The sequence below is a fragment of the Pan paniscus genome, chromosome 1 (assembly GCF_029289425.2).
Source record: "Pan paniscus chromosome 1, NHGRI_mPanPan1-v2.0_pri, whole genome shotgun sequence".
Classification (NCBI taxonomy): Eukaryota; Metazoa; Chordata; class Mammalia; order Primates; family Hominidae; genus Pan; species Pan paniscus.
This window is the reverse complement of record NC_073249.2, coordinates 40661519-40687762: the sequence shown is the minus strand read 5'-3', so window position 1 is coordinate 40687762 and position 26244 is coordinate 40661519. Positions and strand designations below refer to the sequence as shown.

Below are 26244 nucleotides of genomic sequence, written 5' to 3'. Positions count from 1 at the left end.
CCTATTTAATAAATGGTGCTGGGAAAACTGGCTAGCCATATGTAGAAAGCTGAAACTGGATCCCTTCCTTACACCTTATACAAAAATTAATTCAAGATGGATTAAAGACTTAAACGTTAGACCTAAAACCATAAAAACCCTAGAAGAAAACCTAGGCATTACCATTCAGGACATAGGCATGGGCAAGGACTTCATGTCTAAAATACCAAAAGCAATGGCAACAAAAGCCAAACTTGACAAATGGGATCTAATTAAACTAAAGAGATTCTGCACAGCAAAAGAAACTACCATCAGAGTGAACAGGCAACCTACAAAATGGGAGAACATTTTTTGCAACCTACTCATCTGACAAAGGGCTAATATCCAGAATCTACAATGAACTCAAACAAATTTACAAGAAAAAAACAACCCCATCAAAAAGTGGGCAAAGGACATGAATAGACACTTCTCAAAAGAAGACATTTATGCAGCCAAAAAACAGATGAAAAAATGCTCACCATCACTGGCTATCAGAGAAATGCAAATCAAAACCACAACGAGATACCATCTCACACCAGTTAGAATGGCAATCATTAAAAAGTCAGGAAACAACAGGTGCTGGAGAGGATGTGGAGAAATAGGAACACTTTTACACTGTTGGTGGGACTGTAAACTAGTTCAACCATTGTGGAAGTCAGTATGGCGATTCCTCAGTGATCTAGAACTAGAAATACCATTTGACCCTGCCATCCCATTACTGGGTATATACCCAAAGGACTATAAATCATGCTGCTATAAAGACACATGCACACGTATGTTTATTGCAGCACTATTCACAATAGCAAAGACTTGGAACCAACCCAAATGTCCAACAATGATAGAGTGGATTAAGAAAATGTGGCACATATACACCATAGAATACTATGCAGCCATAAAAAATGATGAGTTCATGTCCTTTGTAGGGACATGGATGAAATTGGAAATCATCATTCTTAGTAAACTATTGCAAGAACAAAAAACCAAACATCGCATATTCTCACTCATAGGTGGGAATTGAACAATGAGAACACATGGACACAGGAAGGGGAACATCACACTCTGGGGACTGTTGTGGGGTGGGGGGAGGGGGGAGGGATAGTTTTAGGAGATATACCTAATGCTAAATGATGAGTTAATGGGTGCAGCACACCCCCATGGCACATGTACACATATGTAACTAACCTGCACATTGTGCACATGTACCCTAAAACTTAAAGTATAATAATAATAAAAAATTGTCAAAAGTCATCATATTTATTAGAAATTTGAAATCTGTGCATTTTTGTATGTCAGTTGCATTTCAGTTTTTTAAAAAGTGGTAAGTGGCACATGCTAGGTAAAAAGAAAAGACTTGCCACTGGAATTGTCTTCAGGCCAACACTGTAACACGCCAGAATATCTCAGTATAACAAACAACCCCCAAATTTAATGGCTTAAAGCAATGACATCATTTATTTTGCTCAAGGGCAAAATATTTATTGTCATTATCAAATAAAATATCATTTATTTTGTGCAGGGCTTAGCAGGGATAGCTCATCTCTGCTCCACTTATATTAGCTACATCAGTTCCAAGGCTGGACATTAGAATCATCTCTCACTCACTCAAATATCTGATGGTGGATACTGGGGCTTACATGTGACCTCTTAATGTGGCCTGGGCTTTCTTACAAACCTGAGCCCAGGTTCTAAGAGTGAACATCCAAGAGAAGAGAAGCCAGACAGAAGCTGTATCATCTTTTCTAACCTAGCTGGGGAAGTCACACTGCTTCCCTCCTAGTTCATTCTATTTGTCAGAGCAGCCACAAGCCTGCCCAGGTTTAAGAGATGGAGAAATAGACTTCAACTCTTCATGGGGAATGCCAAAATGCTAGAAGAATATATGAGACCAGAAATATTGTTGCAACTATTCTGAAAAATACATTCTGCCATAGACTGTTATCTGGCATCATACCCCTCCCTCTTACATAGAAAATACTCAAGGCTCTTCCTAGAATCTTCCAAAACTCATCCTACCCCCAAAAGATGTATAGATATACTTTTTTAAAAAAAGACATCCCATTTCAGCATTATATTTTAAATGTAGAGAAGATTCAGAATCTTATTATCTAAGTCAGATACAGGGATAGGGAAGGCTCCTTGAGTCTGATCCTCAAGAATTCCAAGTACGAAGAACTGGGAAATAAAGAGATGAGTTATCTGTACCCTACACACCTAATAACCTAAATTGTGTGACAAGCATGAGATAATCGTAATGGATGTCTCGTTAGTAAAGTGGGAAAACTGGAAGCATCCAGTAACTACTGGTTCATAGCAAATGTGAAATACTTGCCAATCCTTGATTAGGGCTCTGTTCTACTTCCTGGGAGTGAATGATTCACTATTCCCCTTGGCTCCGTTCTCTGGGCTCTTTTCTCTGGGCTCCTCCTTGTGCCCTCTGTTTGGCTGGTTCTTGCCTGTAGTCATTCTAGAGTCCAAAGGCCTCTTTCTTTTTCCTTTTCTTTTTTTTTTTAACGTAAAACTACAAACTTTGTTCATATTTTACAAGTTTTTCCTTTAATTTTCCATGAATGCCCTAAAATTTCTGGATCTAATTGAGGATACCTCATTGCGTTTAGTCATCTCTTTAGTCTCCTTCAATCTGTGACAGTTTTTCAGCCTTTCACAATCTTGACACTTTTTAAAATTTAAAATAAAGTTTTACTGAGATATAATTTGCATACCATACAGTTTACCCACTAAAGTGTACAATGAAATGATGTTTTAAATAATTTCAAAGAGCTTTGCAATCTTTGTACAATCTGATTTTAAAACATTTTAATCACCCCAAAAAGAAGCCTCATACCCAATTGTATTCATTGCTCATTTCTCTGCCCTAAAAACCTCCCAGCTGTAGGCAACTACTAACTACATATACATTTCCATATACATTTCAGAAATATATTGTCAAGTACTATAAGACAGCTATGATTTTGATAGGAATTGTATTGAATCTATAGATCAGTTAGAGTATATCACCATCTTTACAATATTAAGACTTCAAATCCATGAACATATGATGTATTTCTGTTTATTTAGATCTTCTGAATTAATCAATGATGTTTTGTAGTTTTAAGAGTATAACTTTTGAACTTTTTCTGTTACATTTATTCCTAAGTATGTTATTCCCCTAGAGGCAATTTTAATGGAATTTTATACTTAATCTCATTTTCAGATTATTTGTTGCTAGTATATAGAAATACAATGAATTTTTATACATTGATCTTATATTTTGAATTTATTTATTAGTTCTAAGAGGGTGAGTATGTTTGTGTATTCATTAATATCTTCTATGTATGGTGCATCTGAAAATAGAGATTGCTTTATTTATTCATTTTCAATATCGATGTCTTTCTTTTTCTTTCCTACTTTCCTTGGCTAGAGATGTCAGTATACTGTTGAGTAGAAATGAGAATGGACTACTTGACTGATTCCTGATTTTAGGGAGGAAAGCATCCAGTCTTTCACCCTTAAGTATGACAAAGCTGTGAAGTTCTGTAGATGCCCTCTGCAAGTTGGAGTTTCCCTTCTATTCCTAATTTGTGGAGCTCTTTCCATTTTATATCATCTCTTTTTCTTCTAGTTAAATTTTATTAAAGTCTACTCCATCAGACAAAAGCCATAGCCATTGAAATTCCTTTGAAGAAAGGCCTCCTCCATCTTGGGCTTCCTGTAGGGCTATTGTGAGACAACACCCTTAAGATTCTTAGAAGCTCTTCTTTAAAAAAAAAAAAAAAAATAGGATTTATCCATGAGAATTAACCTTAAGATAATTGGAGCAAGATTTTTTTTTTTTTTTTTTTTTTAGCTTGAGATATCGTCTTAAATGTTTCTGATGTCTCAACATAGGGTTTTCTGGTCACAGTCTTGTCTTCCTCTGTAGATAAAGCTCTATATTTGACCTTCCTGATAACAGTTCTCAATTTGACCTTTGCCTGGAAGCCATTTCCCTTTTTTTTTGTGAGACAGAGTCTCGCTCTGTCACCCAGGCTGGAGTGCAGTGGTGTGATCTCGGCTCACCGCAACCTCCGCCTCCCAGGTTCAAGTGATTCTCCTGCCTCAGCCTCCTGAATACCTGGGATTACAGGTGCATACCACCACTCCTGGCTAATTTTTTTTTTTTGTATTTTTAGTAGAGACGGGGTTTCGCCATGTTGGCCAGGCTGGTCTCGAACTCCTGACGTCAGGTGATCCACCCGCCTCGGCCTTCCAAGTGCTGGGATTACAGGTGTGAGCCACCACACCTGGCCACCATTTCTTAATTTTAGCGTTATTTGCTATATGGAGAGGCTGGCAATAAAATGGAGTTGTAATTTTTGAACCCAGTACATCCTCGTTCCTTTATATTTAACAATCCCTTCTCCAGTTATAGCTTTCCTCTTGCATTTTACTGTGAACAGCTGGAAGCTAGACGACATCTTGAACACACTGCCTGGAAATCTCCTCAGCTAGATCCAGTTCATTAGGTAAACTTTCTATTTCCTATGTCATTATAGGTGACAGTGTTGCTAAACTTTCTGTCACTTTATATTAAAGGTCCCCTTTCCTCAAGCTCCCAATAACATTTTCCTCACTTTTTTAAGACCTCACAGACAACTTCCTCAGGGCAATCGGGCCTCAGCTAACAGTCTCTTCAGGGGCCATGCACTTCTGCCCTCTCCTTGGTCCCAAAGCCACTTCCACATATTTAGGTTTTTGTTATGATAGTTTTCTACTTCACACAATAAAACCTGTTCTACTTATCATGGCTGTACAACAAGTCACTCTAAATTTTAGTAGCTTAAAACAATGACAGCATTTATTGTACTCAGGAATCTGCTGAGTGAGGCTCAGCATGAATAGCTCACCTGCACCCCATAGCATCTGTTAACAGCTTGCAGAGTGAGAATCAAAGTTACCCAAAGGCTTGTTCACTCACATAATTGGAGTCGATGTTGATTCTCAGCTGAGACCTTAAATAGGACTTTCAACCAGAGCAGATACAGGGACCTCACCACGTCGCTTGGGCTTTCTTGCAACATGATGACCTAGTTCCAAGGGCAAGCACATGAGCAAGAGAGATAGAGAGTGCACTAGGGAGAAGCTCACTCATCTGTTCTAAGATAGCTTCAGAAGTCACGTGACATCACTTCCACCACATTTTCTATGTGACTCAGTCACAAGCCTGCCAAGGGTAAAAGGAAGGGAAATAACCTTTATCTCTTAATGGAGAGTGGTGAGGTTCAGGGAGATTATATTGTATGGAAATATCACTATGCCTTTTTTTTTTTTTTTAAGAGACAGGGTCTTGCTCTGTTGCTCAGGCTGCCGTACAGTAGCATGATATAGCTCACTACAGCCTTGAACTCCTGGGTTGAAGCAATCCTTCAGCCTCAGCCTCTTGAGTAGCTGGGACTAAAGGTATGTGCCACCACTCCCAGTTATGTGCCATTTTTGATAATTACAACCTGCCACAAGAGTCAATTCATTTTCCTTATAGAAATGATGCATTAAGATAATCCTTGAAAAATAGAGTTGCATATGAATTGATGAGCCAAGTGAAAGATATATTTATCAAATATATTTAATGTATATATGTATATATTTGATTAAGTTGTTTGCCTTTTAATACTCAGGTCGCCTGGGCTGAACTGAGCTTCTTTACTTTGAATTTCTTTTTATTTGCACATATTATGCCTCTGATTTTTGTCTTTATATCATTTACCTGGATCTTCCTTACAGAAGCAAGAAGTTAGACCCAGACAAATCTCTGAGTCAATCAAAGATAGTTGAGGCTTGGGATGTTAAATGAGATGGTTCAATGAATCACAACTCTTTTACCACAGATATGGGCATTTGAACACATGCCCTTGCTAGTGTAGGAGGGAAAAATGAGCTGTGTCTGTATGGATAAAGACCAGATGGGGATGTGACTCCATGCCTTCAGTGTGACTTGCTCCACACCATCAAGACTCATTGGCATGCATCTGCATTCTTCTCCCTGCCCATGGTCAGTTTTTCAAGAACTAAGTATCAGTAAGAAGGTAAGCAATAGACAATAACTGGTGGGCATTAATTAAGTCCACACTGGGCTGACTCCAGCAGAACACATGTCTAATGGTTACACAGAGAGGAGAGAATAAAAATCAATCTGGTTAATGTTATTCTGGCCTCTGTCAAGGGATGAGGAAATGGACTTATCATGCTTTGAAATGTAATGCAAACTTGGATATCAGGATGATAGACAGCATAAAATACAGAGAGAACTGGTTTTCTCCATCCTCCAAAGCTCCCTAAAAGAGCCAACTTCCCATTTGACAGACCAGGTCAATAAGGCTGTCTTTTTTCATTTTCATAATGATAACTTCAGTTTTAGTACTCCCATCACCATTGGACAGGAACAGGCATCCCTTGGCACTAGTACTGTGGCACGATTCTTGAGCATAAAAGTTGGCCCCAGTCAGAATAGAGGCAGTAGGCATGAAAACAATCATTCCAAGAAAGGCTAAGCAAACTTCCAGAGGCCAATTATGTAGACAGCATCCAAGAGATCAGATCTCATAAGTGCCTCTTCCTACCTGGATCAGCAGAATGATTTTGGTGGTTGCGTGGGTTAAGGGAAACATTAAACTAGCAAGCAGGAGGTTCAGTTTCTACTCGTGAACCAACTACTAATTCAAGGCCTCAGTTTATGCATCTGTTACATGAGGAGGTTGGTTTTCATGCTCTCTAAATAATTCTCATCTCTGTCGTTCCCCTGTGACCTCTCCCATATGGTCCCAACCCTGTTTATGTGAAGTGGGTGCCAGCTTTTACCCAGGCTCCCAAGCTAAAGTGAGACTGTGCAAGGTCCTGAATGTGGAAGTTTATTTTGTACCACATGCTATATGCAATTTCTAGCTTTAGGGACTCTAATCTTGCCACTAGAAATAGACTCACAAAACGTTTCTGCCAGCAGGCTAATGTCAAAATCATCTGAGGATAATTCACAGGCACACCTGAACAGACCATGGAGGGGTTGGCTTTCCACAACAGAATCCTTCATGGAGAGAATGCTTGGTGAAGAAGCTTCCTACAGGAAGGTTTTTGGGACCTGGGACATGCCTGCCCTGAAAGAGATGGGAAGGTTTTAGAAATGCAGCCCTGTTGTGCAAGCCTCCCCTCCAGTGCCTGCCTATTTTTATCAAATTTATTCCCATCCTCAGTGAAAAAAATGGGTGAGATTATAGAGGAAACACTTGGTCAGTGATGCTTTCCTAGGACCCATTTCATTTTGTTTTTGTTTTTTTTCCCTAGTTAGCTTATTGTCTTAAAGAGGTGTCACCTAGCTCTCTGTGTCTAGTGGCTTCCTCTGTTAAATGGGACTGCCTTTCTCAAAGAGTGCCTCAGTCAGAGTTCTCCAGAGAAGTAGAACCAACAGAGATTATATACCTATTGAACATATACAATCTCCTATTGTTATTTATAATATGCTATAAATAAATGTATATGTATATAAAGAGGTATATTTGTATTGGCTCACAAGATGATAAAGACTATAAAGTCCCACAGTCTGTCATCTGCAAGCTGGAGATGCAGGAAATCCAGTGGTGTGGGCTGAAGGCCTGAGAGCTAGAGGCTGGAGGGATAGATTCAAGGCCAAGTCTGAGGACCTGAGACCAGGAATGCCGGGGGCAGTAGATGAAAGTCCCAGCTCAAGTAGTCAAGCAAAGTCCAAGTTCAACCTTCCCTCTGCCTCCCTTTTGTTCTATTCTGGCCGTCAGTAGATTGGATGATACCCACCAACATTGAAGCGGGGATGGGGGGGGCATCTGCTTAACTCAGTCCACCAATTCAAATGTCAAGTGCCAGTTTTTTTCCCAGACACCCTCACAGACACACCCAGCAATAATGTTCAACCAACTCTCAGGGGATCCTATGTCCCCATTAAGTTGACACATAAAATTAACCATCACACAGAGTGAGATATTAATTTTACATTTTAAAGTAAGATTTTGTATGCAAAATTCTTTGAAAATGGGATAGGTACTGTTATTACTGAGATATTAGCTTGCTCTAGAAACCCCTGGAGTAGTCTGGATCAGCGTTTGGTGCTTTTCAGGTACGAATGGAGAGATCAAAGTCAGAGATTTTTGACTTCCAAAGCAACCGGAGCACTTAGGGCTGAACTATTTAAAGCCAGCACCACAGAGGGAACAGCAAAGGTGAAGACAACCTGCAGAGTCCAGCCTTTTCAAAGGAAATAATGAGCTATTCAGTTAGCATTCTGTGGGCTTTAAAAAATGTGGCAGGGGGCGGGGGGAATGTTAGTTCAGCCACTACTACTGAAAAATGCTCACTGTTCAACTTGCCTGCTGCAATTTAAGCCGCCAAATAATTCAGAGCTGCTACAGATGCTGGAGTCAAGAGTGTTTCAAAAAGCATCAGCTACCCCAGCTCCTAATCACATTTTAAAATAAAATTGGAGCTTTCAACACAGCCTGGGAGCTGTTCCTTATATTCTTCAAGGACTTAGACATCCACCCTGGAGCTACTGGACCTTTGTCCATGTCTGGTTTTGAATCTTCTTCCATTCCTTTGGCACTTACAGCCTAGTAGGTGAAAGGTGGTGGGTTTAGCTGGTTTGGATTTTAGTGGGAGTCCCCCCTCTGCACTGAATTGGGAAAAATCTAGTTATCAAATACAGGAATTGGGCTCAATGAGCGTACTGCAAGCACTTACTAAGAATCACTATGACCCCAGCACTGTATTGTTGCATTAGTGGAGACACCCAAGTGCCCATGGCTTTCATAGTGAGAAGTAATAAGGGATCTTTAAGAGTAGGGAGGATTCATTGAAGGTCCTGGATGGATTTCTCCGGAGTCCCTTTTGGGAAGTTATGGCCTCAGGCCTCTGCTTCTCTGGCTATGCTGACATGTATTTGTTCACAGTAGAAAATTGTCCTGGTATTATCTATGCCCTGTCCTTATGATTTCAGCATCTGGTCTGGACTCTCCATCTCCCATTCCTTCTTTAGCCCATCTGCTCTTATTTCCCAGCAATTTAACCTATTCATTTCCTCTTCTTTGCTTCTCTTGTTCATTCTAGTTTCATCTCTGGCTTGACTCTCTTTGAATTTCTTTCTCACCTTCTAGCCAGGGACTAAGTTCCAACCTCTCTGTGCAACTCTATCACATTGCCCATAGGGCAAGAGGCTTCTGTGCTCAGCCATTTCTTTGATATTACTTCCTTCCTGGTAGTCAGGCATATGTTGGTTAGAGTCATCTCTCGTAGCAAAAAGCTAAACCTTCACTCATAACCATTTGTTGGTAGAAGTTGAAAGGTGATGACCTTTTGGGAAAAGAATTCGGGATTATATATGAAGTTTTATTAAAATTATCACAACCTTTGTCCTAAGACTTCTACATTTAAGACTGCACCTTAATACATTGTTTCTTAATAAATAACTATTTTACTAACACATAATCTAAAATAACGCGAATGTCTAAACATGATTAAACTTTTGAGCATGGTTAAGTAAACTTTTTGAAATGTAATGTAGCCTTTAAATACGTACTGCATAAATATTTCTTTAATGAAGGAATAACACTAAGGGTTGTTAAAGAGGTCAGCTGTTCATGCCTGATTTATTCCTTTTCAGTCTCCTATTGAAATAGCCATGAAAAGGCAGAAAACATAGTCTGAACGACACCAGAAACTAATGAAGTCATTCAATGATAGCATTCAAACTAAAGTGAGTTTCATGAAGGAAATATTCTGGGAGGGAGAGTGTCTGAACAAGGTAGAAAAATCATTCAGACACATGAAACGAAACAACATTACACCTACACTTGGGATATAGAGCCCAGGCTACAGCCAGATAGCCTGATCATTCTTCCTCCTGCTATAAGAGAACGGAATTTTTTTTTTTTTTTTTTTTTTTTTTTGAGACGGAGTCTTGTTCTGTCACCCAGGCTGGAGTGCAGTGGGGTGATCTCGGCTCACTGCAAGCTCCCCCTCCCAGGTTCACGCCATTCTCCTGCCTCAGCCTCCCAAGTAGCTGGGACTACAGACGCCCGCCACCATGCCCGGCTAATTTTTTGTATTTTTTAGTAGAGACGGGGTTTCACCGTGTTAGCCGGGATGGTCTCGATCTCCTGACCTCGTGATTCGCCCGCCCCAGCCTCCCAAAGTGCTGGGATTACAGGCGTGAGCCACTGCACCCAGCCAAGAACGGATTTTTGAGACACATAAAGACACTACTTCCATTGAAGCTCCTCTCATCAGTAATTATTTTGTTTCCAACTTCTAACTTTCAGCAATATGAAACTACTATAGCTGAAAGAGGGGCTTATGAATTGTGGCAGTGAAATATATTTCTACATAGGTAAGAGCTCAAAAACTATCCCACCCATGTATTCTTCCTGAAAAGGTTATTCTAAGGTACAATCTAGCTGACAGATACTGTGAAGCAAATGTGGGAACTCAAGAAAGATGAAGTTGGAGTAGGAAAGGATTGCAAGTACAATTCTATCAGTTCACATACATAGTTATGTTGAAATATTTATTTAATTATTGTTTTAAAAAGTGCTAAAGTAAAAATAATCTGGAAAGTGATATACAACAAAAATAATATCTAGTTTTATAACTTTATATTATGTTATAAAGATTGTGTAATGGTGAGCAGAAAGAAGTAAAATTGTACTAAATTCCTTATTTTACATTATTATGGGCTAGCTTTTATCAAAACTATTAGAATTATAAGAACAAAGTGATAAAAACATGTTTGACAATTCAAGAATATAAAAATGGACACAAATTTTAAATAATATGAATAAAAAATTAATAGGGACTTTAATCGCTATCAATCAGACTTTAGTCTATAAAATCACAAATTAGTACCCCTTTCCAAGTGTTCATGCAACATTTACAAAAATTGGCCATACACTACGTTAAAAAGAATGCCAATAAATTCCAAAGGACTTATGCCAAATGTTCTTTCAGCATTTATTTTCTCTTGTCAGCCTCTGTAACCCATATCCAAGGAAAAGCACACCCATTGATGGTCTTCTGAAACTCAAAGGACATACCTTGCCTCATTTCTATACATGCCATGATTCCCAACATTTATGGCTTGAGAAGCTTTGAGTATGGACACAATTTTGTTAAGAAGAATAAATCAGAATATCCACTAGGAATGTAGAAAGTTGTACTGAAAGTTGCTTCCAACCTAACAAGAAGAAAAAGTGGAAAATCTACAAAATCGCAACTTTTCTTGAACCGATCAGAGAGTTGACATGGCAGGGAAACCAGTTAGTCTGAAGTCTAAAGAAAAACAGGCACCTTTTGGCAGATGCAGGATACAAGCCCTGGCTTATTTGGGGCAGAGGACAGATGACGGAAAGAATGTGGTGCAGCCATGAAAGCAAATAAGAGTTCAGCTAAACTTTTAACAAATGGCTAAAATCAGAGTGTGAGCTAGTGTGAGAGCATAGAGCCATAGATATGAGGGAGTTTCTAACTATTTGAAGTTTCTTTGTTTTTATTTTATTTTTTTGAGATGGAGTCTCATCCTGTCGCCCAGGCTGGAGTTCAGTGGTGTGAACACAGCTCACTGCGACCTCCACCTCCTGGGTTCAAGCAATTCTGCTGCCTCAGCCTCCCGGGTAGTTGAGATTACAGGCGTGCACCACCATACCCAGCTAATTTTTGTATTTTTAGTAGAGACAGGGTTTCACCATGTTGATCAGGCTGGTCTTGAACTCCTGACCTCGTGATCCACCCGCCTTGGCCTCCCAAAGTGCTGGGATTACATGAAATTTCTTTATTAACCTCATGGGGGGTTCATTAGAAAGATTGGGAGCAGGGCATCCGATCTCAAAAAAAAAAAAAAAACTATTGTATTGCAGGCTTGGGGAAGGGGAGCAGCCATTGCTGCAGGAAAGAGGAAAGACAACAGAGCTCTGCCCAGGTCCTTCTCCCCCATGGAAAAGTAAGCTTATGTCACTAGGGGATGGCTGGCAAATACTATCATTCTCAAGTGAAGACCTATTGAGACTAGAAGAAAACAGAAAAACTGCCTACCCTTAGAGGAAAGACAGGAAACCATCCTGGCCCAGATCTGGAGATCTACCACTAGGGGAGGAGAAGGATCACTGAGAAAGTCCACCCCTGGAAGCCAGGAATGCTGGGCTTGCCCCAAACTGAGGCTAAGCAGAGGTGATAGAGAATACCCTTCCGGCCCCCACCACACCTAGGCTATTAAGCATCAAATAAGAACAAGTAACAACAATTTACTGTGTGAAGGGACAAGATCATAAAAAAATACCATCTTTGAGGTATAGATTAATAGAGAAAACCTAAAGCTGAAGGCCATACAGGAATATTGAAAAAAATCCACCAGCAGCCCAGACCTCACACTAAGTACAAGGAAATATTAGAAGAATTTGAAGCCAGTGTTATATTGAGGGTAACTTTTACCATGAAACAGAAATGTTGACTAGCTCAACACATGACTAAATTGACTCAACTCTGCACACTAAAAGTCTAGCAGAAGTGTTCCATTTCCAGACACAAATACCATTTGCCTCAGTCTCAAGTGTTCTGTACTCAATGTCTGTATTTTGACCCAGATTTACAACACAAAGAAGAGCAAAACAAAACAAAACAACAACAACAAAAACACTGTCAAGAGGCACAGCAATCAACAGAGCCACACACAGAGATATATGATTCATATAAGGGAACTATTAGAGAAATAATTTAAAATAATTCTAATTAATATGTTAAAGAAAATAGTAGAAAAGGAGGACAACATGCATAAACAGATGTAAAAATTTCAGCCACAAGATGAAAATATAACAAGGAGTCAAGTAAAAACACTAAAATAATATTAATTAAAATGGTAAGAATAAAGAATGCCTTCTGTACTCATCAGTACTTACAAGCCATTTGATTTTTTTCTCCAGCATGCCTATCAGTACTCTAGGCTGGAGACAAAAATCAAATAGCTTAATAGGAATTACCTAAACTAAAACATAAAGATAAAAAAAAAGAAAAGAATGCGTGTGAGAGACAGAACATTCAGGAGCTGTGAGAAAGTATCCAGTTGTCCGATATGCATGCAATTGGGCTTTCAGAAAGAAAGGAGAGAGACCGCTGAAAATAGAAGAAAAATTTAAAAGACAATGGCTCATAATTTTTCAAAATTAATGACATACATCATACCACAGATTCAAGTTCAGAGAATACTAACATTATCAAAAACAAACAAAAAGCCTAAATGTATTATAGTCAAACTAAAGAGAAAATCTGGAAGGCAGCCAGAGGGGAAAAAAAGGCATATAACATACAGGGGACAAACATAAGAATGCATCAGATTTTTTTCATCAGAAATTACACAAGTCAAGGGACATCTTTAAAATGCTGGGGGAAAAAACAATTTTTTTTTTTTTAAACTGTCAACACAGGACTTTATAAAGGTGAAAACATCTTTCAAAAATGAAAGTAAAATAAGAATTGTTCAGGCAAACAAAAATTGAAAAATAAGTTACCAACTAAAATGTACAATAAGAAACGTTAAACGAATTTCTTTAGGCAGAAGTAATATCATGCCAGACAAAAAATTAAATCTACACAAAGGAATGAATAATGTTAGAAATTATAAAAGTGAAGAGTTATACACTGAGAGATATTAAGTTTATTACATGTCACTTTTACCTCAATTTTTAAAACATGCTTTATTACTGATGACACTAACTTTGATTATTTGGTATTATGGACGGAATTATGTTCTCACCCCAGAATTCATATGTGGAGATCCTAAACCCCAGTAGCTCAGAATGTGATTGCAGTTGGAGGTAGAGTCTTCAGAAAGGCAATTAGGCTAAAATGAAGTCATTTGGGTGAACCCTAATTCAATATGACTGGCGTCCTTATGAGAAGAGGAAATTAGGACACAGACAACAGAGAAAAAAACATGTGAAGGGACAGGAAACAGACAGACAGCTACAAGCCAAGGAGAGTCCTCAGAAGAAACCAACCTTGCTGATACCTAGATCTTGGTTCTAGCTTCTAGGATTCTTAGAAAAAAAATATGTTGTTTAAGTCATCCAGTTTGTGGACTTTGTTATGGTAGTCCTAGCAAACGAATACATATACACGTAAAGGGGTGATTGCCAGGTTTCTCTACACTTGTTATTTTTCCATTTGTAGATATAAGTATCATGTAGAGAGATACTTCAAAACTATGTAAATATCTGTATCATACTTTTGCCCATGATCCAAAGCCAGGTCCTACTACACAATGGACTCCAGAAATAATAATGTTTGCACATAAATGAAGATTTGACTTCCTATATCAATGTTTCTTGCTTGCAACAGCTTTCCAGCATCAGTGCCCTCCTACTAAACCCAAGTCCTACTTCACCCTAACACCATGATCAAGGAAAACTAAGGGTGAATAGGCCTGCACTGCTGCCTGGCTAGGAGAGAGTTCAACCCTTATGAGGGAAAAAGTTAATACTCTGATGGGCCTTTATAACTTCAAACACTCTGTAGAAGTAAATGCATATAACTGATGTCTAATTGTTCCTTTCACTACTGCAAATAGGTCTGGTATTCTCTGAAGCACATCTCAATATTTTTCTGCACTTCCATATTTTGATTCAGATATTTTCATTCTCTTTCAGTTTATCTAGTATAAATCTTGTACTGTTATTTGCTATCACTTTAGCCTAACCTATGCCAGAAAACATTTACTAAATATGACCATTTATTCTAGAGAGAGATAAGTTAATATAGCTTGTATGCTATGTGTATCAGTTCTCTTTTTTTCCACTGAGATAGCATAAGAATGAGGAAGTCTTTTACTTTTTAAGAATTGTGGTTGAGCAACAGAAAGAATGTACTATCGAAGCTGTGAGACTGTCATATATGAACAATGTAGGACGATACAGATAAAAAAGTGTTTCAATCAGAATTGAACCAGGAGTCACATATTTGAGTTCCAGCATTAACTTCATCATTATTAATTGTATAATGTTGGACCAATCACTACACCCCTCTAAGCCTCAGTTTCCAATCCATAAAACAGGAAAAGTAATAACTCTGTTTGCTTTCCTGTAAAATATGTGATGGGAAAAGAGGGATTTACATTATGCCCAAGGTGGTTTCAGAGACCAAAATAATGTCCCAGCAGTGCTTGGAAAACAGTTCAGTGCTATATTTTTTAAAAATTTAATTTTTACAGGTATATAGTAGCACATTATGAAGTATGTAAGATATTTTGCTACAGGCATACAATGTGTAATAATCACATCAGGGTAAATGAGGTATCCATCACCTCAAGCATTTATCATTTATTTGTGTTACAAACATTCAAATTATATTCTTTTAGTTATTTTCAAATGTATAATAAATTAGTGTTGATTTTATTCACCCTGTTGTGTTATCAAATACTAGATTTTATTCATCCTATCTAACTGTATTTTTGTACTCATATACTAGTTCAGTGCTATTTAAATGAAAGAGTTTTCTGTGTGAATTGTTGTTGCTGTTTTTGAAATAGAAAGCAGGGTCTCACTGGTGTATAACCCAGCTTATGGTCAGGGCATGGATTCAGGCTTTTCTTTCTCTCTTCTAATATCAGAATTCAAGAGGAGATAAGAGTCCCAGTACCTAAGAGAGACCCTGCCTTCTATTTCCCCGTTCCCAGCCCACAGCCTCCGGTTCACACACCAATGCTACAGGAGTTTTTTTCTCCCCAAGGGCACAGTGGACAGTGACTAGAGGGGTCCCCTCCCCAACTTCATGAAGCATAACTCATTCTTGGGTGGGCTATTTTCCTCCCTGACCATTAAGCCTGATATCACAAACAAACACAATTTGTAATTAATTTAAAGGTTAAAAGCTTTAAACCAAGCAAGAAGCAGTATTCACAGTATGTGAAGATGCTCAGGATTAAAATGATTTGTGTAACTGTTCCCCTACTCAATTAGCCCTGTTAGGTTGTAGCTACCACCTAATAAAAGTTGAAAGAAGGGCTTTCCTAACACTGCATTCACTTTCAGCCCAGCAGGAAAAGGCATCTTTCAGCTGGGAAGCTACTGAGTTACAGTGGTTGCTTTGGGTAATGTTATTCTAATACATTTTAACTCAGAGATGTTAGCTATCTTATGCTAAAAAAAATGTTATAAGAGGATATTTAAGAAGTCTATAAATCAGTATTCATTGTGGCACTAAAGATGCTAGTTTTTAAGGAGGATAATGCATGGCATTTTGCTAGAATTCTATATGACCATTTTACTGCAACAGAGTTGTGGAGATAAAAAGAGTTGTTGCATTCATTGACTCTAACTCTCATTTATGAAGGGAAATGCACTTGCATATCTTTTACCAGAGGAAATGTAATTGTTATTCATATTGAGAAAGAGGTTTATTAGCAATTTTATCATAAAGATTCAGATAGAAATAAAGACATTTGGGTTATTACAAGATATTAATTATGAATGTCAGCCAACTACAGTAGTAGGTTTCTTTATGGTATAAGATGCAAAATTATCTGCTGATTTGGTGGCTGCTTATAAACACAGCAGCTTTGGTCTGAGTTCAAGATTTTCATCACATGTATAAATACCCATACAGTGTTCAGATTATGCCTGTATGTTTCTAAGTATGAGGGATCCATAGCCAAGATTCCCTAATTATAAGCTGTTTCATAAAGTTCCTTGTTTTTGTTTTCCTTCTAAGTGACAATAGCATTTTAGAGTGACTATTCACATTTATTCATTCAGCAGGCATTTACTGAGTGATTTCTGTTTCTAGGAACTCTGTTTAGATCTGGGAATAAATTTATTAACAACAGAGACACAGTTTTAGTCCTCATAGGGCAGGAAAGACAGACAAGGAAATTGCAACATGCTGTGTTACATAGTATGATATGGATGTGCAGAGCACTAGAAAGATTCTAGAAGCGGCATCAGACACAGGTTTGGGGGTGGTCAGAAAAGGTTTCAAAGGAGGATCTACGTATAAGCTGAGACATAAAGGGTAGATAATAATTGGTTAGGCAAAGAGAGAGTAGAAAACTATTTTAGGTGGGTATTAAAATGTGAAGAAGGGTCTGAAGGGCAGAGAGTCAAGCAGCAGCTTAAAAACTGAGGTTCAATATGTTGGGGGCATTGCGTTTGAGTATGGCCTGGGAAGAAATGAGACTGATGGAGATAGGCAGGAGTTGGTCTAATACGAGAGTACATATCCTGTTAGGCGGTCTGTGTTCCATCCTATGAGTTTGAAAGATTTTAAGCAGGATAGTGAAATGATCAGATTAGCGGCAATGTCGGAAATGGATTGGAATGTGACAAAACTAGAAGTAGTTAGGAGGCTATTGCAATAACCTAGACGCAAGTGGCAAATTTTGTGGCATAAAAGATTATGGCTTTTATTTTCTGCGTGAATTGGAAAGAGAATATCTGAGAATGAGATGAAAGGAGACATGGTGTTCAAAGATTTGAGAATAGTAGGGAACAAATTGTAACTAGGGAAACAGAAGGATTGGTGGGCAGTCCTGAGGGTCCCACTGGTGATGCAGAACATAAATTTATAGTGGCATCTGTATCATTGCATGATTTTCTTCATGATATTCAAAAGTACATATGCAATACGTTGCTAGTGGGCAGCTGAACTCATGGATCAAAAGACAGGAAGAAGAGATGGACAACAGAATCTAAACTGAATAAGAAGCTAAAAAAATACAAAATAGGGCTAAATGATAGGATGGAAATAGTGAGGTCCAGGATTCAAGACCTGAGATCAGACAACATGGAAGGATTAAGAGGAGGGCCAGCTAAAGGAATGCATAAGGCATTGATCTATCACAAAGGTTAGCACATCACTGATGACTTAAATGCCACTGGAAATACACTAGATAGACAAAAATTTTAAATTTTAGATTCTTTTCGGGGAGAATCCTAAATGCGTTTTGAACCTCTGCGAGTGAGAAGTCTGAAGGGTGAAGGGGATACAATCCATTTCTGCTTATTTCCTGTGTCTCTCCTTTGTCTTTTGGTCTCTTCCTGTCTGAGATGCTAATTATGGTTTATGAATCTACAGGGCCAGGGCTGGTACAGGGAAAAAAAGATAAGGGAGCAAGAAAAGTCTTACTGGACTAATATTATACTAAGATGACATTAGTGCTCTCTGAGCTTGGCAGATAGAATGGATGGATGGATGGATAGATAGATAGACAGACAGACAGACGGATGGATGGACAGACGGATGGATAGATAGACAGATAGACGGAGAGATAGATGGATGGATAGATGGATAGAGGGATAGATGGATGGATGGATAGATAGATAGATAGATAGATAGATAGATGATAGATAGATAATTGAGAGAGAGAGAGACATATATATCTATATATAATACTGATTCCTTCTTCCATGGGATGCTCTGTGGAATTTTCAAATATACCTCCTCCCCATCACAACACTGAGGATCTCTTACCTCCAGTTCTCTTAACATAGTCAAATGTATCTCCTCTTGTTAGCCAATTATGATTCCTTCCCTCATCTGTGAACATCCAAATGTACACATTCAACCTCTTACTGCAGAGATCTCATTGCACCTCCAGGAGTCTCCTGGGAAATATCACCTATTGTTCATGTGGCCATATCTAGTTCATGAGCAAATGCATAATCTGGGTTGGCTGTGATAGCCATGGAGGTGTTCTACTCAGATTTCCCTTAAAAGAAACTGCTGTGACTAGCATAGCTGAGCTGCTGCAACTTTGTGTTCATTGAGGAATTTATCCCAGGCCATGCTCTCCTGGGCTACTCCTGCACAAAGACTGAGCATGGCCAGGTTACTAGAAAAGAACCAGTACTACCTGATGCAGGATTTGTCTAATGGGCAACCTCAGCTCAAGGGCTCTCCATCGGCCTCGCTGAGGCTTTCTCAGAACTAAGCAGCAACCTCAGGCTCTTCCTACTAAATTCTTCCTTCTCTCTCTCCTTTCACAGGTATTAGACATGGGGGAAGGCTCTTGTTCTCTGTTCCTTTGTCCTTCATAGGTGGTTTTCCATAAATATCTTGCACATTTGAGCCCATCTTGGCATCTGCTTCTTGGAAGACCTTAATGCCATAGTTACTTCCCAACAGTAATTCTACTTATCCTTTAGAATTCACAGGCTCTACTGAATTCTTTTAGAATTCAATCCATTATGGACCCATTCTCCTTACCAAACTCTACAAATAATCTTCTGTCTTAAGAGCACCCAGGATGTGTTTTCAATGGTATGGTAAGACATGCAGACATGGAAATGACCATCATGGAGGAAGAGGTTTGTTATACTCACAGATTGCCAGACACAGGAGGCACAGTAGGCCATGCAGGGCCACAGGGAAACACTAGGGTTTGTCAGAGGCAGAGGGAATGAAGTGGAGAAGTGGCCAAGAGTCTTTATTGTGGTTTCTGCAGGAAAGAGCCATCAGGAAGGGTAAGCAGATTTAGGATTAATTAGTTTAAATGATTTCAGCAGGCTGGTGTGGAGAGGCTGTAGCTGTCTGGCCCAGGCATGATTAGGGCAGGGGAGTAGTGCCCCAGAAGATGAGAGTCTGATAAAGAAGGCACTTGAGGGCATGAGCTCTAGATTGGTGGGTTTGCATATGCAAGGCATGGTCCTAATTGAATTGTTTGCTACCTCTAGGAATTAGCTAGCCCTAGGAAAGACAGTCCCTCCAGAGTTAGCAAGACCCCAAGATGTCAAAGATAAAAATGCAAAAATTAAAACTCCATGATTAACACAACTTTGAAGTCCTTCTCACTTGTCTTTAGATGAGGGGTAAGTACTCTTCCACATCTATTCCATTATGTGCATGTGAGTAAGGGTGATGGTGGGGGAGAGAAGCTCACAGCATTTCAAAAAATTATCTCTCTATAAAAGTCCTTTTCAATTTCTTTTGGCCTCTCCAATCTCTTTTATAGACTGAATGTACAGGTAATAAAAATATGTTATTTTTTCCATGAAACTGATTCTTGGACACCTTCTATGCAAATCCCACATATGTGGTCTAGAACTTCTCTTTGCTCTTGAGCCATACTTGACAGAGTCCCATTTTTATATCCTATTAACACAGCTTTACTCTTGATTTCCCTATATCAGGAATGCTGTTTTCCACTTCTTTGAAAATCTTGCCTATTTTCAAAGTTTCAACTAAAATGTCACTATATTTCTGAAGATTCCTTCAACTGCTCCAGCCAAATGTAATTTCACCTTCCTGCAAGTTCTCACAGATCTTTACTTCTCATTTTCATCTCTATATCAGCTTCTCTTAGTACTCGTACTGTTTGTAAGCTTGATTTTGTTTTGGTTTTGTATTAGGCAACATCATTGCAACAAGTCACACTTTGAGAACTCAAGAGAATATGTTTGTTCTGAAAATCCGGGAATTATTGCCAACCCATGGTTGTCTCCATATGTCTTGGGAAAAATAGGAAAAAGATTTTTTGAGTTGGTGATTAGAATCCAAGACACAAAGATTCAGGCTCTGGTGAAAAGATTGTATAAGCTATTTTGGCTGACATAAAAGGTAAGAGCAAGAATGCAGAGGATTTCTATCAACATAAAGAAGAGTCAAAGGTATGCGACTTGTTTGAGTACAAAGATTCTGAAGCAGAGGTACTGCAACTCCTTAGCATTTGCAGAAGCAAAGACTTGACAGTGAAAATTAATTGTCATAAAAATTTTTAAGGTAAAATAAAAAGAATACTGGAACACTCATAAAGGCAAAATTGCTATTTTAAAGTTATCCTAAAAGATATCAAATATTTTGATAAAGAGCTAGAAATTCAGATAATATGGTATAGGTGTAGTGAAGGAAAAAAAGTCAATGCACTACAATTAAGAGTTTAGAAAGAGATCTAAGCATATCTGAGACCTTGATATATGATTAGAGAAGATATATAAAATCAGTTGGGACCGAAATGATGCTGAAACACTTGTCTTTTCATATAAAAAATAAAATCAAATTAGATTTTCATTTCAACCAAACTCAAAAACAAACTCCAAATGTCTATATGAATTAAATGTGAAAAAATATTTTAAAGTATTAGAATACAACATAAGAATAAATAGCAAAAGCTTGAATAGGAAAGCATTCTTAACTACAATAATAAAATAGAAATCTTCAAAATGTAAAATTTCTGTGGACCAAAAGATACCATAAACAAAATTAAGTTATATCACAACCTAAGAGAAAACATTTACAGCATATATAGCAGGCAAAACATTAATATTCAAAATATAATAACTTTACAAATCAATTTAGAAAAAGACAAATAGGAAAATGAATGAAAGATACAAAAAGGCAATTCATAGAAGATGAAGCCCAAAGAGAAGATAAATATTTAAAAAGTCCCACCTACCTTTAATCAGAATTAAAATACTAACAAGATACTCTTTAGCCCCATCAGGTTGGCAAAGATATTTATGTCAAAGGTACCAAACTTTGGCAGGGAAAAGGAAAAATGATAACTCTCAAACACTGCTGGTAAAAATATAAATTGGCACAACTGTTTTGAAGTACAATTCAGAAATATCTAGTAAAATTGCATATTTGTAGAACCTATGACCTGGAAATTCTACTTTTAAGTATATACCCGAGAGAAATTCTCCCTCATATGCAATAGACGCTATCTTCAAAGATAGTCATTGAAGCATTGTTGGTTGTAGCATAAAAAAAAAAAAGTAGAAAAAATAAAATATCCATTAGGCAAAGAAAGGATAAATAAAGTGGTATGGGACATATTATACAGTAATTAAAAGAGATAAGGTAGATTATACCTATCTATCTATCTATATAAAATGATGCAGATCTGCTCATCATAATATTGACAGAAAAAGCAAATTTCAATATGATGTTTAATGTATGATATAAATTTTATAAACTAAAAATTCAGTATGATGCCGTATATTTTTTATGAATAGATTCACATGCAGTTAAGGTTAAAAATATGGATTTGATACATACATATCACTGTCACATTCACTGTCACGTTCATGATAGTGTCAACTTCTGTAAAGAAAGGAAGGACATTGGAAGACCAGGAGAACTGAGAAGACTTTAATTTTAGCAGTGACATATTCTTTTAAAAATAAATTTCTTAATCAAATGTGAAAAATATTTTAGTGGTAAGCACATAAGTGTTATTGTATCACATTCAATTTTTTATATTTAACTTTTTAAAACAATAACTTTAAAAGCTAGGAAGAAAAAGGGAAAGAGGGAAGAAAATTAAAATAGCTTCTAGGGAAAATTACAGAAAAGAGAAGTGGCTTAAGGATTGGAATCTATATAAGAAAACTAGATAAAGATATAGGCACAAATATCACTAAAATTTTCCTTGAGTTCTTGATTATTTCCAAGAGTAGTTGGTTATCTGCAGACATATCTAAACTGATTTCCTAAATGCATAGTTTGTGATTCACATATCTGTCTGTCACCCACAGCATCTAGCACAATGTTTTACACATAAAAGGTGATATCTAGAAGTATGTTGACTGAATCAAATAAATCACCTTCTCATCGGGTTTCCCAAAAGGTGAAAAGATAATTTCCCCAGTCACTTAGAGGATTAGTTGCCCTTTTTGAAAAAGAGAAAGACAACCAGGAGAATGGCCTGGAATGGTGGACATTTTCCCAGAATGCTTTGAGGAGTCCCCACCTGCATGACAGCTGCTCACACAATGGATCTTGCAGACAAATAAAGAAAATTAGCAAATGGGGAATGGGCCAAACCCTCTTCAATGGAAAGGGAGCAATAAAGATATCCTGTCTAACTCTTCCTGCCATAGATCAGTAACAAAATCTTATCTATGAATCACCAATCCTGGGTGGGAAATGCCAATCAACATTAATTTGGTGCTCTGAATGTCCTGGCAGGAGGGATAGGAGGCTATCCTGCTAAATCATATTTAAATTAGCCAAGGTGGGCAGCTGCCTCACAGATAATGCTGGTGGAGAACAATGCAAGACAGATGATTTACCAATTAAATGAATCAAGCTTCCCAAACACTGATGGCCTGAGGACTAGGGTGCCATGTGTTTCTGCCAGACACAGATCTGTTTCCATAACCAAATTAGGCTTCAAGTTTATAACTCATATGTCTAACCCTCCGTACTTTGTCTTCCGCCCCCTACACACATACAAAGTAAATTGCATGTTAATGAACAAAGCTCAGACTTTCTCCATTTCTCCACTTGTCAAAATCTCTTTCACCTTCGCAACCAACAGTAAATCACACGTTCTGCTTGAACAGGCACTCAGACAAAACCCCTGCCAAATGGCTATCATAGGAAAAAGGTCTTTGTCAGAGCATAGGCATTGTGCTTTTAAAAGGGAAAGATAGCCCACGTGGAAATAGGAAGGCTTGATCTGGCTATCCTTTTAAAAATGCAATGTGTCGGGTGCAAACTAGAATTCAAAACTGAATTCAAGCACCAGCTTGCAAGGGAGAGCTAAGCCAATGAAAAGCTTAGGGGATTATGTAATAATAATAAATAACATTTAGCTAGAAAAGTTTGCAGTGTGCTTTATAGTATTTCTTGTTTAGTCTTCAGAAAAGTGTTTAATATTTTTATTATAACCTTTGTTTTACAGATGGAGAATAAGAGAAGTTAAGTGGTTTTCCTAAGATCACATAATTAAGACTTATTAATAAAAAGTTTGATGCTCTTTCTATTATAACATAGTGTCTCTCCAAAATATTTTCTAATTCTGAAATTCTGTGAGTATAAATCTAAATAGCATGAAACAATGGAGAGGCTATTCAAGACCATTTATAGTTCCTATCACAAAAAAAGAAAGAATGAGAAGACAGGAGAGAGCAAAGAGTAAAACAAAAACTGAAACAAAAAACAGAAACAGAAAAGAATAAAAAAGAAAACAGAGCATTAAAAATGCATTCAGAGATTAAGAGAAGAGAGATTTGTTCACCTTGATTTTTGCTCAAAAAAGCAGTCACATGCCAATTCATTTCTTTTTCTTTTTTTTTGTAGAGACATAAAAGGCACACAATGAAATCTTAATAAATGTATTGGATGTTTCAGCATTAACTGATGAGCCAGACAATGTAAAGACCTCAGACTACCAAATGTTTTGAAAGACGAATAGTGAATGTGAAACTGTGAACCAAAATGGATTTTTAGAGTCCTTGAAAAAATAGAGCTAGAGAAAGTCTTTGAGACAATTGATTGCAAATATTTGAGTTTACAACTGAGCAAATGGAGGAAAGAGAAGTGACTCATCAGTCCAACAAGTGGCAGAATCAGAACGAGACCCCAATCCTTGGGTCTTCTGTCCCTCCTGGCACCAAAGTCACCTATCATAAGTAACTTGAGTTTCAGAGGGGAAGGAAAAGACTACAATGTCCCAGCACTGTTCCAGACACTTTTTAGGGGACTCCAAGACACCTTGTGTAATGCCTATTTTAAGTAGCTGGAAGATTCTATAGCATGGGAAAAGCCCACTAAAGGCAAAAGTAAACATTACCTATTGTGGTTCTGGAAAAGAAAATCATCTCTCATTTATCTCCTGGAGCTGTTTGACGAACTTGGTAAATATATGAACGTGGAAAGCCAATGGGTATACTTTTGTAAAAATCTTTGACACTTTTGTCAATTTTCTAGAAGATGTTTTAGAGCTTATTAAGCATAGAATGAACAAGGGAAAACAGCTTCATTAATATTGTCTTTAAGCCAGTACCTTACACTTATACCTTATATATACTCATATAAGACATATAAAGTACCTTATACAAGAAACAAAAAGTAGATTTTAAAAAACGCTTTTCCTGTATGTTACATCAATAACAGAGAAACCTCCAGGATATTAATTTGGGAATGTATCTAATATCATTTTTAAGAGATTATTTTGAAAATGGCATACAATGAAGGCAGGTGGAGCTAAACCACTCCACGTAGTAATACACCAAGCTGATGTGAGTAAATTACAGGCTGTGAGACTGAGCAGATATCTAGCCTGGGAATTTCCATGTGAGCTTGTACAGGAAATGCATTCAAAGAAAGAAAAATAAATACACATGATACCTATATGATGATGGGTTCACTATTAGTTACAATTTGTAATAGGGTTGTTGGGACCCTTGCATTCATTTTCTGCAATATCTGCTCCACATGCTGATATTGCGGCCAAAAGACCAGCAATTACCTGGACATGATCACAAAGGAGGCTGGGAATGTACAGACATTATTATCATTCTGTATACAAAACCATGATGTGGCTGCAGCTAGAATGCTCCCTGTAATCTCAATGCATACTGCAAGAGATATTGTGTGACAGTGCTGAAGAAATTCCAGAGAAAAACATGGAAATAAAGAAAAGGAATTAGCTTGGACTAACCTAAACTAACAGTTTGTCTATAAACATGAAGGTGACAGGGATTTAGCAAAAAACATGCAATGTGAAAGGGACAAATATTGAAATATAGAAGTAGGTTTCCTCTCACACACTAATTTTTAAACTTGAATGAGAGCATTTCAAGGAAATAAAAGCATTAGCTCTGTCTCTGCTACTAACTAGCTAATTGACCTTGAGTAGTTTCTTTAAGCTCTCTGGACTTCACTTTCTTCATCTCTCAGATAAAGGGATTGGAATAGATTAAGTCAAATCCAATGCATCAAGGTTTTTTTGAGCAACTACTATGAAAATACTGAGAGCTAGAAAACTATATGACACTTGGCCTGTGCCATTAAAAAGCTTACAACCTTTTCATAGGAATAGGATATATTCTAATTGCTGCATTAATACAGATTACGATGTATTAAACATCACCCAGAGGTACTACATGCTGACATGAAAACCTGGGGGAGAACGATTGCCTAATAAAGTGATCTCTAAAGTCCAGGGCCATGAAGGCAACAGACAAGTCTTTGTTTTTATTTGCAATACCAAACTCAGTGACTGCTTCTTAGAAGGAACTTGATAAATAACTGTTGATCATAGAATGTAGCATCTAAAATAAAATTTGAGAGATGAGTAAGATTTTCTGTCAAAGATGAATTTGAGAAAATCACTTACATTTAAGGGATTTACATAGAAAAATATTTAGATGCAAGGACGTGTTAAGTATTTCTAGAAGGAAGAATGGCATGATTTGCCTGTAGTATAAGGTATTGTGACAGAATTACAGGCTGGTGTTGAAAAAAAAT

The 26244-nt window shown here is 37.7% G+C and overlaps 2 long non-coding RNA genes across 2 annotated transcripts in view; one reads left to right on the top strand and one right to left on the bottom strand.

Annotated features, from left to right (window-relative positions):
• LOC117977042 (uncharacterized) overlaps positions 1 to 26244 on the bottom strand; it is a 400174-nt gene that overhangs the window by 108831 nt on the left and 265099 nt on the right. The gene's annotated exons all lie outside the window — the stretch shown is intronic.
• Positions 19267 to 24575, top strand: LOC130541275 (uncharacterized). Its single transcript, XR_008955315.2, has 4 exons — positions 19267 to 19313; positions 19722 to 19856; positions 20397 to 20654; positions 23675 to 24575. It is a non-coding gene; the product is annotated as an uncharacterized LOC130541275 (long non-coding RNA).